The sequence below is a fragment of the Geotrypetes seraphini genome, chromosome 7 (assembly GCF_902459505.1).
Source record: "Geotrypetes seraphini chromosome 7, aGeoSer1.1, whole genome shotgun sequence".
In the NCBI taxonomy this organism is placed as follows: domain Eukaryota; kingdom Metazoa; phylum Chordata; class Amphibia; order Gymnophiona; family Dermophiidae; genus Geotrypetes; species Geotrypetes seraphini.
Genome location: NC_047090.1, coordinates 156,224,268 through 156,240,263, shown reverse-complemented (window position 1 = coordinate 156,240,263; position 15,996 = coordinate 156,224,268). Strand labels below are relative to the sequence as shown.

The 15,996-nt window shown below is 42.8% G+C and overlaps 1 long non-coding RNA gene across 1 annotated transcript in view; it reads right to left on the bottom strand.

The window, feature by feature from the left end:
* LOC117363715 overlaps positions 1–15,996 on the bottom strand; it is a 28,586-nt gene that overhangs the window by 4,882 nt on the left and 7,708 nt on the right. The window contains exon 2 of the long non-coding RNA XR_004540113.1: positions 752–914. This is a non-coding gene — a long non-coding RNA (uncharacterized LOC117363715). The remainder of the gene's footprint in view (positions 1–751; positions 915–15,996) is intronic.

Below are 15,996 nucleotides of genomic sequence, written 5' to 3'. Positions count from 1 at the left end.
TTCTTACTTTACAAGTAAATTCTTATTATGTGCCCCCTTTTAAAATGTTCTTCCATTCCTTTGGTCTAATTCTGCCAACAGGGACTAACTCCAAGTAAATCCAAATTGTGTTATAACATATACCCAAACTGAAGAACAAACTGTTGCCCCAGAAAACAAGGAACAGATTGGCAAATTAGCGTGGAAGTCATGTTCATTTTGGTGATGGCACTGTCTTGATGCAATCTGTTAAAAACTACAAGCAATGAGTGTAAACACCTATTTAGCCAAAGGAGACATGACAATCTCAAAAGAAGCCAAGAGCAACAATGGAACTTTTTAAGAGCGTTAGAAGAATTGAACTTGGATATTATTTTAATGTTTTCCTGGACGTTCCCAATCCGCTTAAAAAGTCATACCAAGCAGTGCGCTCCAGAATACACTGTTTTTATTTAATATCTGGAAACTAAGTTCACTATTCTTTTGACATTGACACTGACTCCGACGGTAACGCTGACTCCGACGTTGACGCTGACACAGACATTGACGCTGACTCCGACGTCTTAGACACATACGTTACCAACACCCACGACATCTCTCTGAGAACATCACTGCAACTCTGCACAGACGCCTCACAGAACTTCGATACTCCAACCGTTAAAACCATGCTGGAATCCGATGACAGATCATTGCTACTGGTAATGTATCATTACGTCACTATTCTCTCGAGACACTCTATCAATCAAGTCAAATGTCGTTAAAGTTAACTCACTTTTAAAATGAAATGAATTTTCCTTTTCCAAGTTCAAATTATCCCAAGCTGAATAAACGATAGTGATCCACATAGCCCATCAAAACTGTTCTCCTTTTCTTCTTTTATGCCAATGCGATCACTCTTTTTTGTAGACTTTAAATCACTGGTTCATAGGTTCCTCCTGTTGGGAAATAAATTATTTTAGCTTCTCTGGATTATCGAATTGAGTTGTTTTATTTTTATATGTAATTTTCATAATAGCCGGGCAGAAAAGGCCAAATTTTGCTCCAAGCTGCTTTAATTGCAGTCTGAGAGCTAATAGCTGCTTCCTTAAATTAGCCGATTCTTCTCTTTATATTCCAAATTCTTACTTTCTTTAGCTAATTTTAGTATTTCTATAGTATGCTGATAACGCAACATACGAAAAATAAAAGGTCTAGGATACATTTGATTAGTAGCCCTTTTAGTCGGTACTCTGTGAGCACGTTCTATTTCCAATGGAAATTTTGATTTTATCTTCAACATTTTTGGAAAAGATTCCAGAAAAGCTATAGCATTTTTCTCTTCTGCCCCTTCCTCTAAACCTAAAAGTCTCACATTATTCCTACGAGAACGATTCTCCAGATCCTCCAAATGCTTTTCCAAAACAGATATTTTCTTTTGATCTGTTTGAATTTGAACCTGAGCAACTTCTATATTACACATACATTTTTCCATCTTTTCCATTCTGGCATTTACAATTTCATTTTGCCTTGTCAAATTGTAAACTTCCTCTCTTGGTTCTGCTAATTTCTCCGAATTCCCGTTTAATAATAATCCAATTCTTTTCAGTTCTTCCATTAGCTCAGCGTTGTCTGGGATTTCCTTAGGCAAAGTATACTTTGATGGAGTTGTCTGTTCTTGCTTTTGTCTTTTTGGTTTACATCCCAGCAAACCCATATTGCTTTCTTTAGAAGAAATAATTGTTTTAAAGGAAAATGATCAAATAACTGTCATAGATTAATTTAAAAAATAGGCCTAAGATGGAGGAGCCTGCACATCACACATCCATTGCAGAACCCTCAAGATTCCGGAATCTTTGTGTACATTTTTTTAATTTTTTTCACCCAGTTTTATGTATGTTTCAATTTCACATTTCAGCTTTAGTTAATATACCACAAATAAAAATGAATTAGCTAAGTGGTTTATATACACAATAAAATAGGGGAGAGGAAACAAGAGAAATCTAATATAATAAAATGGTAGGACGCGCAAGCGCACTAAAAAAATCGTGTTCCCTGATCCCGTCGCGGAAACACGAGTGCGCATGCGCGCCTACTACGTCACCACAGCCTGCTCTCCACCTCGCGCCGCTACAGGCCCCACACTCGCAACTCACACATCCGCTGCAGCCTAGCAACTCCGACCACAACCTTCCCCCCTCAACCGCCTAGGAGCTGCGGCGGGGGCTTTCAGAACAGAATACGATTACCATCTTTCTTTAGGCAGCCCCGGTTGTTTACTTGGATTCAATGTCAGCATTAGGGTTCGCCGGCCGCCAGCCGTGAGAGCCGGGTGAGGAAGGCCGCCGCAGTCTCGCCGCTAGGTAGGGGGACAACAGTGGCGCTTATGCTCAAGCTGCCGCCACTACTCCTCTCTCGAACCGCACCAGGATCGAGAGAGGAGCTGCGGTGGGGGCTTGAGCATAAGCGCCATTGTTGTCCCCCTACCTAGCCGCGAGGCTGCGGCGGCCTTCCTCACCCGGCTCACATTGAATCCAAGTAAACAACCGGGGCTGCCTAAAGAAACAAAGTTTCACGGTGCTTGGCCCGCCAAACAATTCCTGCCGTTGCCAAAATTTGCCCCACCATTCCTTCCCTTCCTCCATCAGGTACAGTTCAGCTCCGCCTATGTTAAAAGCAGCTGCTTTGAAATTGGAGCCCTGCCGCCACCGTAACATGTTCCCTCTGCCGTGGTCCCTTATGTCAGAGAAGGGGCGGGACCAAGGCAGAGGGGAACGTGCTACGGCAGTGGCAGGCCTCCGATTTCGACGCGGCTCCTTTTAACATTGGTGGATTCACTGCACCTGATGGAGGGAGGGAAGGAAAGGTGGTTGGGCGCTGTTGAGCCCCTCTTTGCCCTCAGATCCTCTCCTAACTGCTCCCTCCTGTCTCAGACCACTGGGGGGAGGTGCCTGTCTTCAGCTGCAGGGATGGAGGGAGGGAATAAGAAAGAAGGGGCCCCGGCAAGCGAGTTATCAAAAGCCAACCATAGCCTGGGACCCCTACATGATATGAATAATGACCAGACAACAAAAGGTAAGAAAAATAATTTTATTTTCTGTTTTGTGATTACAATATGTCAGATTTGAAATGTGTTTTGAGGGAGGCTGCCGCGGCGGCTTTGGACAGAGGGGTACCATTTTCGTGGGAGCCGGCCTTCGGAGAGGCTTGGGACGCGGGGACGGATGCGGGAGGGGCTGCCACTGCGAAGGGCTTTGGTGGGGGAGCCAGCCAATCTAGACTGCGAGTGTGGGGACGTTGTAAGCACGGATTGGTCAAGGATCCGCCGCTTCCGAGGCTTTGAAATTGCTCTCCCACCGTCACTCCCTCCCGCCCCGGCTCTGCCTCTGCCCCTGCCCAGGTTCAAAAGCAGGAGAGGCGGTCATCTAGCACCCGTTAATCTAACGGGCTTAAACACTAGTAACATATAATAATCTAGTTTGCAATATTTAGTATAAAATAAAGTATAAAAATAAAAATTTAAAATAATTAGTCATACTAAGGGCTCCTTTTACAAAGGTGCGCTAGCCTTTTTAGCGCACAAACCAGATTAGCGCATGCCATGGTGCGCATTAGCCAAAAAACTACTGCGGTAGCGGCTAGTGCGCACGGCATTTTAGCGTGCGCTATTCCACGCATTAAGGCCCTAGCGCGCCTTTGTAAAAGGAGCCCCAAGATACAAAAGGAGATGAAAATAAAGACAAAAAAGTGATAAAATCTACTTTTTTTTTTCCCCAACAGATCACCAGCCAAACTGTGTAAAATTCAAATGTACTTTACATTTGAGCAGAGATTTTCTTTTTAAAAAGATAGGTCTTAAGTACTGCCTTGAGTCTTAAAAAAGATAGTTCCAAATGTAATGTTAAAGGGTTCCATACTGTAGGAGCAAAACCAGAAAAACAGGAAGTATAAACTATATGAGACTGAACACAAAGGTGATAATGAATTACCAAAAGGTTCTGATGTGCAGAATGCAAAGAACTAGAAGAAAAAATAGGGAATGAGAAAGGAAGATAAGCCAGAATGTGAAATCTGAAAGATAAAAGTAAGAATTTTGTAATTAATAATTTTGTAATTAATAACCCTTTTGTGTTCAGTCTCATATAGTTTATACTTCCTGTTTTTCTGGTTTTGCTCCTACAGTATGGAACCCTTTAACATTACATTTGGAACTATCTTTTTTAAGACTCAAGGCAGTACTTAAGACCTATCTTTTTAAAAAGAAAATCTCTGCTCAAATGTAAAGTATTTCCTTATGGGCTTTCCACACCTTACCTCGTTTGTCCTTGTCTTGTTACCCCAATTGTTTTTATTGTTTTTTAATTTAATATATTTTAAAATTGTAAACCGCTCAGATATCTGAAGTGTGGTAACATAGAAACATAGAAATAGACGGCAGATAAGGGCCACGGCCCATCTAGTCTGCCCACCCCAATGACCCTCCCCTACCTTTCTCTGTGAATAGATCCCATGTGTCTATCCCATTTGGCCTTAAAATCAGGCACGCTGCTGGCCTCAATAACCTGAAGTGGAAGACTATTCCAGCGATCAACCACCCTTTCAGTGAAAAAGAATTTCCTGGTGTCCCCGTGCAGTTTCCCGCCCCTGATTTTCCACAGATGCCCCCTTGTTGCCGCGGGACCCTTGAAAAAGAAGATATCTTCTTCCACCTCGATATATCAGACAGCAGCTGACCATTAGCATTGTCTTTATTTTGGGTGACTTGCATAGTCTGAGTCTCTTTGTTGCCCTGGTAGGGATTTCTTAAAAAAACATGGCCCCTTTTTACAAAGCTGTGGTATTGGGTTCTACCATGGAACAGCAAGGTAAGTTCTCTGACACTCATAGGAATTCTATGAGCATCGGAGCATTTACCTCACCAGCCCGCGGTAGAAGCCTCTCCGTGCCTTTGTAAAAGCCAGCGCCTGCTTTTAGATTTTTGCAAAACAGTATGTATACTGTGGTTGTGCGAATTATAATGGGAAGCGAGTTCCACACTTTTGCTATTTGATAGCTGAATGACTTGCTGTGAGATGGGCTTCCAGACTTTAAAAACTGCTTTGGAAATATCCTTAAACACAAATGTTATAGCCCCCAATAAGAAATGGGGCACTGTCTCTTTAAAAGCAGCTTTTAAATGGAAAGAATTTGCAAGTGTTGTAAAAACAGGGGGGGAAACTTGCAAATTATTGGAGAGATATCAGATGATGAGTAAAAGAAGGCTTGCTGTAGCCAGCTGTCCTGGTTTCTTTCAAACATTAAAAGGCTTTAAAATTGTCAAAATTACTCTAATAGAAGTAATGGGAGTTGCCTGACTGTGGCAATGCTTTGACCTGGACTCAATTCATGTCTGAAGAATGCCCGAGGTGAACAAAAGATGCTTATGCATTTTGATGAGTAGGAGCTTGGTACCCTTAAGAAATATTTCAAAGCGTATTTGTTTGCACTAGTATATTTTGGCATTGATTGAAGGCATTCAAATATCTGAAAGGTTTTAATATATAAACAAGCCTTTTTCAGAGGAGGGAAGGCAATAGAACTAGAGGACATGAATTTAGATTGCCAGGAGGGCTTGACTCAGGAATACCATCAGGAAGTACTTTTTTTTCATGGAGAGGGTGGTAGATACCGGAAATACCCTCCCGCGGGAGATGGTAGAGATGAAAACAGTCACGGGATTGAAAAATGCAGGGGATAGACCCAAAGGAATCTGAATGGAAGGCATGAAGCCCAGCAAGTTTGGCCGCGATGGAAACTCCAGTAATTGAGAAGCAAAAGCAGCACCAGGAAAACTCCTACGGTCGTGACTGGAGAGATTTCGAAGGGCTGGAGCGGGGCTTCGATGACACATTCAGTAGTCGGAGAGCAAAGCTAGAGTCGGGCAGACTTCAATTTAATTTTTCAATACCGTTCTCCCAGGAAAGCTCAGAATGGTTTCCATGAGTTTATTCAGGTACTCAAGCATTTTTCCCCTGCCTGTCCCGGCAGGCTCACAATCTATCTAATGTACCTGGGGCAAAGGGGGAATTAAGGGACTTGCCCAGAGTCACAAGGAGCAGCGAGGGTTTGAACCCACAACCTCAGGGTGCTGAGGCTGTAGCTTTAACCACTGCGCCACACTCTCCACACTTCTATGGTCTGTGCCCTGAAACTTGCAAGGTAAAGGCTCATGGATTTGATATACAGTGGTGCCTCGCATAAAGAACGCCTCGCACAGCGAACGCTGCACACAACGAACTTCATGTCATGATTCATACAACGAACTTCGTTTCACACAACGAAGTCGCCCGAGCTTCCACGATCGCTGCCGATGTATTGCATCCTTCCGCGCAGGCACTGCAGGCAGTCGTTAGTCACTGCGCTTAACGCGTTTCACATAACGAACTTTTCGCATAACAAACTTGCTCCTGGAACGAATTAAGTTCGTTGTGTGAGGCACCACTGTACTGTCTTTTTGTGGGTACCGTCAGAGAGGTTTACATATCGTATACTATATGTAGGTGCTTTTTATCTGGTGTGCTCACAATCTTAAGTTCTGATCAAATCAAGATCAAATATGCATAGATAGTATCACATCATACCTTATGCTATGAGTTAATTTTGTTGGCTGGTCTGGATAGACCATACAGGTTTTTACCATCAGAGTAAAGGGGGGGTGAAGGGGGTCCTGCCCCAGGTGCTTTCTTGGCGGGGGCGCTGGTACCCCTCCTTTTCTCTGCCCCCCGTTCCTTTCCACTTCTCCTGCTGCTTGCGCGCCTTCACTTCCCCCTCCCCCACCACACCTCTAGCTCTTTGCCAGCACCAGCAGCGACTCCAACCTGCTGCTTGCGCCATCAGGTCTCCCTCTGACGTCACTTCCAGGTCCCACGTCTAGGAAGTGACGTCAGCGGGAGAGCTGACACCGACACGGGCGGCAAGTTGGTGACGCTGCTTGCGCCGGGAAAGTTAAAGAGATAATGGGGGAAGGAAAGGAGTGTGCACGGGGTGGGGCCTCTCACCCTCGCTACACCACTGTCTACCGTCATCTACCATTTTACTATGACTGAGAAACTAAATCAAGGTTACTTGAAGAGTTGGGTATTTTTAGAGAATATTTTTAAGTATATTTGTATACATGTATATAAGTATATTTTTTTGTATGGGTTAAGCAATGAGATTTTTATGGGTCAATTCATTTTCTTTTGTGTTATAATGTGTGTTTATTGTAACCTGCCTAGTTAATGGGGAGATTATACATGAAATAGAAATATATAAACAAGGTGTTTGTGAGCAAAGAGGGTATTAGCGGAGCATCCAGGTCAACTCCTCGTTTGTGCTCTGAATATTTGTTTTCAAGGCAGTGGTGGATAACTAGTGATTTCTTGACTGTTTTTATTTATTTGTCAACATCTGAATATTTCCCACTATTCAGCCTTTGGAGATCACCCCCAACAACAAATAAAAGAAAACATAAAACATACAGGCACCCCCAACCCCCCCCCCAAAAAAAAAAAACCCCCACAACAAAAAACACAACACCAACAGATCAATATTCAAAGCAATCTAACTGGCCAGAAATAACTCTCAGTGGTTAAATCGCTTGTTTGGGCCTAAACAGTCATTTTCAGTGGTATTTAATGGGTTAGGGCCGCTGAAAATATCCAGTTGGCGTCAAACTCAAAACAGGCTTTTAGAGGTGTCCTGCGCCAGCACTTGGTCAGTTAAGCGCTGAGCACTGCTGTCTGAATATTGACACCACCCCCTCCCCAAATCTTTCTCTTTCATCTGATTTGATATTTAAAGCAACATAGATAGTGATTCTTAACTGGAAGCTTTGGATGGGCCCATCTTGCATGTTTAGTTTTAATTGTGTGCAGTAAATTAGAAGCTTTTGAGGTCATTAAGGTAGACCGTGAAAAGGCAAGGCAGGAATAATTAGGCCATCCATAGCAACACGTTGTATGAGGGATTCTTCCAGTGTTTTGAACAGAAAGACAGCACTCAGGATCCAAACTGACAAGAAAATTATTGTACAAGCTATGCTTTTGTGTACTAGCTTTATTAAAAATAAATATTTGCCTTTCATAAGAACAAAAATGATGTCTGAAGTCAAATTATGTTCCAAATGAGAAATATTACTTAGCATTAAAGCCTGTAATTCTCTTTAAGTGTATAAAACTTAGTGCGACTCTCTGTGGAATCTTCAGATTGTTGTATTTATCCCCTTTGAGCTTAATCCGCTGTAATTACTTTTTCCATTTCCTCAAAGTAACTTTCTTACATATAATGAGCATGGAAAGACAGCTATTAAACTTGTGAAACAGCAATTGTCTGATGATTTCTCCTATGACAAATATAAGAGTAATTTTGAGCTGAACAAAAAAAAAAAAAAAGGCTTTATTCATAAGCCTGGCTTTAAAGAAGAGCCTCTGGGATTGGTCTGTGGTGACACATACCCAATTACTGTTCAAGGTCAGGAGTACATTCTGCTAAGAAGTCCAGGTTGGATAGAAACATGTACATGTGGCTGATAGAATCCTTACCCAAATGAAATGATTGTCCAGCCCTTTAATTGTGATGGCTCTTGAATGAGGCAGTGTCTGACTGGGCAATTTCCCCATGCACATGCTACCATATGTTTCTGGAATCTAGGAACTTTCAGTAGAAGAAAGGAAGGAACAGCCTGAGGCATGTACATAGCAATGCGTGAGAAACTAGAGGGATGAGGAATTTCCTCTGTGAACAAAGGAAGACTGTGCTCTTTCATTTTCAGACACAATTTTATGCACGCTTTAGATAAAATTTTATGCAAGTTTCCGCATTTTGGGTAAATGTAACACACGCGTCAATTTAGAAACATATAACGGAAAACGACACCTTTTGGAATTCCTTCATTCCCTTCAGCTGCTCCCCTCCAAACCCTGTTCATGCTTTCCCCACACCGAATACTTCATAAATGCTCAACCCCTGAGGCACATTATTTCCGTGCTTAATCTACTCTCTCATGGACTTTAGCAGATAAAACCTGCATCTCTGTAACATGCCTAATCTCTGTCCACCATTGCCCTTCATTTGGAGCCTTGGAGCTCCTCCATTTAGCCAGGAGAATTCTCCTTCCTGCAAGTGTGAGCTTCTTGGCCAGCTAAGAGCACTTCTTTTCCTCCAAACAGGGAGGCATGCACATGAATAAATGGGTTTTCAAATCCATAGGCAGAGTTAACTGGGTACTCTTCCTCTCAACTGAAACAGGCCCACCTCCTTTTCCTTTATACCATGGAAATAGTCAAATGTCCTTTCTTCAAAATATACATACTGAGTTAAGTCTCACCCCATATGCTTTATAATGAAGACCACTGAACCATTTTATTAGCTGCCCTCTGGACTGACAGAACCCTGTACAGTCAAACCTTGGTTTGCGAGCATAATTCGTTCCAGAAGCATGCTTGTAATCCAAAGCACTCGTATATCAAAGCGAATTTCCCCATATGAAATAATGGAAACTCAGACGATTTGTTCCACAACCCAAAAACTTTAATACAAAATACCACACGTATTTGTATTGCAAGACCTCGCAAGACACTCCTGCAGCATCAGAGAGAGAAGAACCATTGGCTCAGTTGTGATCTGAGTATACTGTATGTACTTGTATTGCAAGACATTGCTTGTATATCAAGTTGAAAACAACAAACAAACTGCAGATAATGTACAAGAACCGTCGGCTCAGTTGTGTATATACTGTATGTACTCATATTACAAGACCTCGCTCGTTTAGAAGAGTCACTACACTCCTGCAGTGTCAGAGAGAGAAGGACCATTGGCTCAGTTGTGATCTGTGTATACTGTATGTACTTGTATTGCAAGACATTGCTTGTATATCAAGTTGAAAACAACAAACAAACTGCAGATAATGTACAAGATGCAGGCGTTGTTTATTCATAGAATTAGAAACATAGAAACATAGAAAGATGACGGCAGAAAAGGGCCACTGCCCATCAAGTCTGCCCACTCCATTCACCCACCCTATTAAGTCTGAGTGCTAATGACTTAGTTCCTTAACTCGACCGTCGCAGGGATCCCACGTGGATGTCCCATTTATTCTTAAAGTCGAGCACACTGGTGGCCTTGATCACCTGCACCGGAAGTTTGTTCCAGTGATCTATCACCCTTTCTGTGAAGAAATACTTCCTGATGTCACCACTAAATTTCCCTCCTCTGAGTTTGAGCGGGTGCCCCCTTGTGACCAAGGGTCCCTTGGGAAAGAATATATCATTTTCTACCTCTACACGACCTGTGACGTACTTGAATGTCTCGATCATGTCACCCCTTTCCCTGCGCTCCTCTAGGGTATAGAGTTGCAGCTTGCCCAGTCTTTCTTCGTATGAGAGACCCTTGAGTCCAGCGACCTTCCTAGTGGCCATCCGTTGGACCGACTCAGCTCGAAGCACATCTTTCCGGTAATGTGGCCTCCAGAATTGCACACAGTATTCCAGATGAGGTCTCACCATGGTTCTGTAGAGTGGCATTATGACTTCAGGTTTGCGGCTGACGAAGCTTCTATTGATACATCCCATCATTTGTCTTGCCTTGGATGAGGCCTTCTCTACTTGTTTGGCAGCCTTCATGTCTGTGCTGATGATCACTCCCAAGTCCCGTTCTTCTGAAGTCTTAGCTAGTATTTCTCCATTCAAGGTGTATGTTCTGCATGGATTTCTGCTACCGAGATGCATGACCTTACACTTCTTAGCGTTGAAGCCCAGCTGCCATGTTGAGGACCAGTTTTCCAATGTGATCAGATCCTGCATCATACTATCTTTGAGATTGCTTTCACCTACTATATTACACAGTTTGGCGTCGTCGGCAAACAGTGCTACTTTACCCTGTAGTCCTCGGGTCAAGTCCCTTATGAATATGTTGAAAAGGGATGGTCCAAGAATTGCAGTAACATATACAACCTTATAGCCAACCAAGGGACCTGACATTATTTGATCGTTATCGGCATTTGTTTGTTATATTTTATGCGGTTTGCTTTAGACCTTAACCACCATGGACCCCTGAGGAAGGCGTGTTAACCGAAACACGGACCGTGTCGGGTCCCTTGGTTGGCTATAAGGTTGTATATGTTACTGCAATTCTATGAATAAACAACGCCTGCATCTTGTACATTATCTGCAGTTTGTTTGTTGTTTTCTGCTTGCTGTTGTTTCACTGCAGACCACGTTGGGTTTTTTCCCCCCTTTTTTTGTGTATCCTCATTGTATATATCAAGTTAAAATTTAATCAAAAGTTTTTGCTTGTCTTGCAAAACACGTGTAAACCAAGTTACTTGCAATCCAAGGTTTTACTGTACTTATCTTTTTGAATGCATTGGGCCTGATTTGCCAAGTGTTTGTGTACATAAAAGTATTTGTTTTGGCAAAGTTACCGAGCTATTGGATTTACTAAATCATATGCAATGACATGTTCAGAATGTCTAAGATTTCAGTGAACAAATGTTCTACTTTCAAAAGAAACTGAATATCATCGATGTGAATTCTGTAATCCAACTTCAAAATATCCAACAGGATGCATAAAAGGTTTCGGGAAAATATTAAGCAATGTCGCCGATAATGCAGACCCATGTGGGACTCCTGAGGAGATGTTCATAAATGTAGACTGCTCTTGATCCTTTGTTGCACAAAAAGCGTCTCATAGATAGATAAGAAACAAACCATTTAAGGACAGCGCCATCTATCCCAAATGATTCTAACTGATGTAATAAAATCTAATGATTTGTGGTATCAAAAGCAGCTGATCTATTAAAACCTGGAAGATATATCTGAAAAAGTTCACATTCTCTGGGAAAAAATGTTCAGTGAGGAAACTTCCTTCCCGTAATGTTTCCGGAAGTCTCATTCCATGGACAGCACACTAAGGAAACCATAGCACAGGGAAAATTAGTTTTAATGCTATGTAAATGAAAAAAAAAATTCTGTCTTCTAATTATGTTATGATTTACAGAATACAATCAAGCAGCCATTTTAATGTGTGATTATATTATTCTGTTTACTTTGTTCACTCTGGAGAAGATTAATACCATTACTGATGCTTTTATTAAACACTGGAACACTGCAAACAAACATGTTCAAGGATCAGGTACAAATAAATGAAAGCAAAACCCAAATGAAAAGATTTTGCTTCAAATGAGGATGGTGTAGCAAAAGATCAGCGCAGAATCTTGTTCTTTTTGCCTTTGGCCATCATTTTATCGATAAAATGAAAATCAGACAAAGGGCTGGGATTCTGTTCATTGTTCCAGAGAAGTAAGCCGTGAAGTGGAAGGTAATTTACATCAGGATGGCCAACGCATGAAGTTATGAGAATACGCCAAGAAAAGGCACGTTAGCAAGCTTTAAGTAAACAATAAACGATGCACATTTTATCATTATAATTTCATGCAAATTTTCAGACAGGCAATATATGTTGTAAATGGCCCTTATTACCTTTGACTTGTGATGTGATATTGCAGCAGTAGTCACAGCTGACTGTATTCTTGGAAACAGTTACTGTATATATCTCCTGACAATTTTCTTCTTGATGTACCATCTCAATGCTGTTGACCTTTATCATGTTTGGATTAATTAACATTCTGTCACATGACTACACAGTGCACAGCTTTTCCTCTTAGGCCACTATGCTTTTTCAGTGACCTGATGTGTAGTCTCCGGTCCAGGTCACGGAAACAATATGAGTGGAGAAAAATAATCTGTCAAGCATGTTGAAACTCCAAGTTTTTATTAAGAATAATAGTCATGTTTATTTTATTCGTTTCGTTAAGTATATAATAATAATGTATCCATATTTTGGAGAAATACATATTAATATAGATATGCTAGAATACTTGTTAACAAAAGAGTAATACAAGCATAGGCATAGAAAATATTGCCTCAAAGTCAAAATGATATCACATTAGTCTACTTTATGGAGAGGGTGGTGGTACCTGGAATGTGCTCCCGAGAGAGGTGGTGGAGAGTAAAACTGTGACTGAGTTCAAAGAAGCTTGGGATGAACACAGAGGATCTAGAATCGGAAAATAATATTAAAAATTGAACTAAGGTCAGTACTGGGCAGACTTGCACGGTCTGTGTCTGTATATGGCTGTTTGGTGGAGGAGGGCTGGGGAGGGCTTCAATGGCTGGGAGGGTGTGATGGGCTGGAGTAAGTCTTAACAGAGATTTCAGCAGTTGGAACCCAAGCACAGTACCGGGTAAAGCTTTGGATTCTTGCCCAGAAATAGCTAAGAAGAAAAAATTAAAAATTTAAATTGAATCAGGTTGGGCAGACTGGATGGACCATTTGGGTCTTTATCTGCCGTCATCTACTATGTTACTATGTCTAAGTGGATCAACACATGTCTGCCCAATGAAAGCAACATGTTTAACAGTGTCTGACCTGTTCAAAGATGACTTTTCTTTCTGACTCTTAAATAGGTGTTCTCTTACTCTGGCAATATGCAGCGAAGAGTGGCCTAGTGGTAGAGCTGTTGCCTCCGTATCCAGAGATTGTAGGATCAAATCCCAGTGCTACTCCCCGTGACCCTGGGCAACTCACTTAATCTTCCATTACCCCAGGTATAAAATAAGTACCTGGATTTATTTAAACCACTTTGAATGTGTAACCACAAAAAGGCAATATACAAATACCATTCCCATTTTCTCAAAGTGTCAGTAATTACTCAATCCTCATCACGTTCCATTCTATGAAGTACCAAATAGCCTTTATAATTTCTGGGAGATTTCAGACCTGCTGATAGTCTACAGTACTATGTAGCAACTGTTCCATGCCTCAGAGGAGGGTACCCTCCTTTTGCGGGGAACATAGGCCCAACTAATCCATATCTCCCTATTGTAGTCACAGGATCAGGCCACACGTTTTCAAAAACAATTGCAAACTACAGTCACCTTAAATATCACCTTGTAATTACGGTAGTTTCTCAACATTAGACATCTACCCTTGCATTTATTTGCAGAGAATGTGGTGACAGTATTTAGCATAACAACGAGTAACATCAAGTAGGCTGATAATATCTCACCACATATATCCATGTCCTGATGAAAAGCAGACGGTAAAGTCCACAGGATATGGGAAGGATAGACATCATAATGTCCTATTCAGTCATTGGGATGTTGTTTGTACTTGTGAGCTGGATTGGCCACAGTTGGAAACAGGATCTGGCCCTTGATGGACTGTTGGCTTGTTTAGGCTGCCCACTGTTGTGCCTCTCTGTCCAGTCTCTCAAAGAGGTTGCTGGAATATCTCCAGCAGCTGCTGAAGGAGCCCCACAATTTTGAATAAGGACCAGCCTGTTCTGTTGCACAGATTTATACTCGCTCCATAAGTGCTGCTGAATATCCACAGTGAAGAGGAACAGGAGAGAAGAGAGGCAGTAAAGAAGACACTGAAGTTCAGAGGTGAATGAGATGAGAAGATGCAGCTTGGAGACAGCAGGGTGAGACCCAGGAAAATACCATCCATTAACACTGAGGGAACTACACTTACCCAATTACAGTGGAACCTTGGTTTATGAGAATAATTCGTTCCAGAAGCATGCTCGTAAACCAAATTGCTCGTATATCAAAGCAAGTTTCCCCATAGGAAGTAAGGGAAACTGCTTTGATTGGTTCCACCTCCTCCCCCCCCCCCCCGAGGCTACCGGCGCTGCTCCATTCTCCCCTCCCCCTTGAGGAATCCGACGCTGTTCCAAACCCCCTCCCCGCGATCCAGCTTCCCCCCCTGCGAACCGGCATCCCCCCGCTCGCATTGCCCCCCCCCTCCACCGCGATCCTACTTTCCCCCCTCCCGAGCAGTCAATGACACCCTTTACCCGACTTGCACCAGTGCTGGTGCCCGAAGATCCTCCCTCTTCTGGTGCGGCTGGGCGGTGCGTCGGAGATCCTCCTTCTTCTGGTCTGGGCTGGGCTGGACTGGCTTTGAGCATGCGCAAATGCTCTGGTGCGGCTGGGCGGTGCGTCGGAGATCCTCCTTCTTCTGGTCTGGGCTGGGCTGGACTGGCTTTGAGCATGCGCAAATGCTCAAAGCCAGCCCAGACCAGAAGAAGGAAGATTTCCGACGCACCACCCAGCCCAGGCCGCGCCAGAAGAGGGAGGATCTTCGGGCACCGGCACTGGTGCCAAGTCGGGTAAAGGGTGTCATTGACTGCTCGGGGGGGGGGGATGTAGAATCGTGGTGGAGGGGGGCAACGTGAGCGAGGGGGGATGCCGGATTGCTGGGGGGGATGCCGCATCGCGGGCTGGGGGCGCTCGTATAGCGAGGCAAGCTCGGTTTACGAGGCACCATGTTTGCGAATGTTTTGCTCGTCTTGCAAAACACTCGCAAACTGGTGCACTCGTAAACCAATGTACCACTGTACTTGATTGGAGCTCCAGAGTCTCTGAGCTTCCTTTTACCTGTACCACAGCAACAGCAGAGATCAAGGCTTTTCTGAGCAAGCCCTTGGTGGTTCCAAACTGGCCATCATATACCCAGTCTATAGAAAGATGTGTAAAAATGACCGAGGTTGCTGGTCATGTGTACAATCAGGAGAGGAGGGAATATCATATTAGGGGTCAGATGGTCAGCAGGGAGCTCATGAGCCAAAACAGAAGGAAACAAGATATGGCCGTTTTGCTGGATTTTGTTAAATAATGTTAAGGGATCCTTTTACAAAGCCACGGTAGAGGTTTCAACCGCGGGCCAGCAAGGTAAATGCTCTGATGCTCATAGGAATTCTATGAGTGTTGAAACATTTACCTCACCGGCCCGCGGTAGAAACCTGTACCGCAGCTTTGTAAAAGCCAGCGTAAATTAACTGCATAAATGACATTTAAAGACAATTACGTGGCTACAGATGTATTTTAGACTATTTGTACATTTGAATAAATATTACTTAATTTCTACATATTTCAACTGTGATTTGATGTAGGTAAGACTCACTAAGTTTTTTTTTTGGAAGATAAGCTTTAGATTCAGCATACAAAACTTCATAAT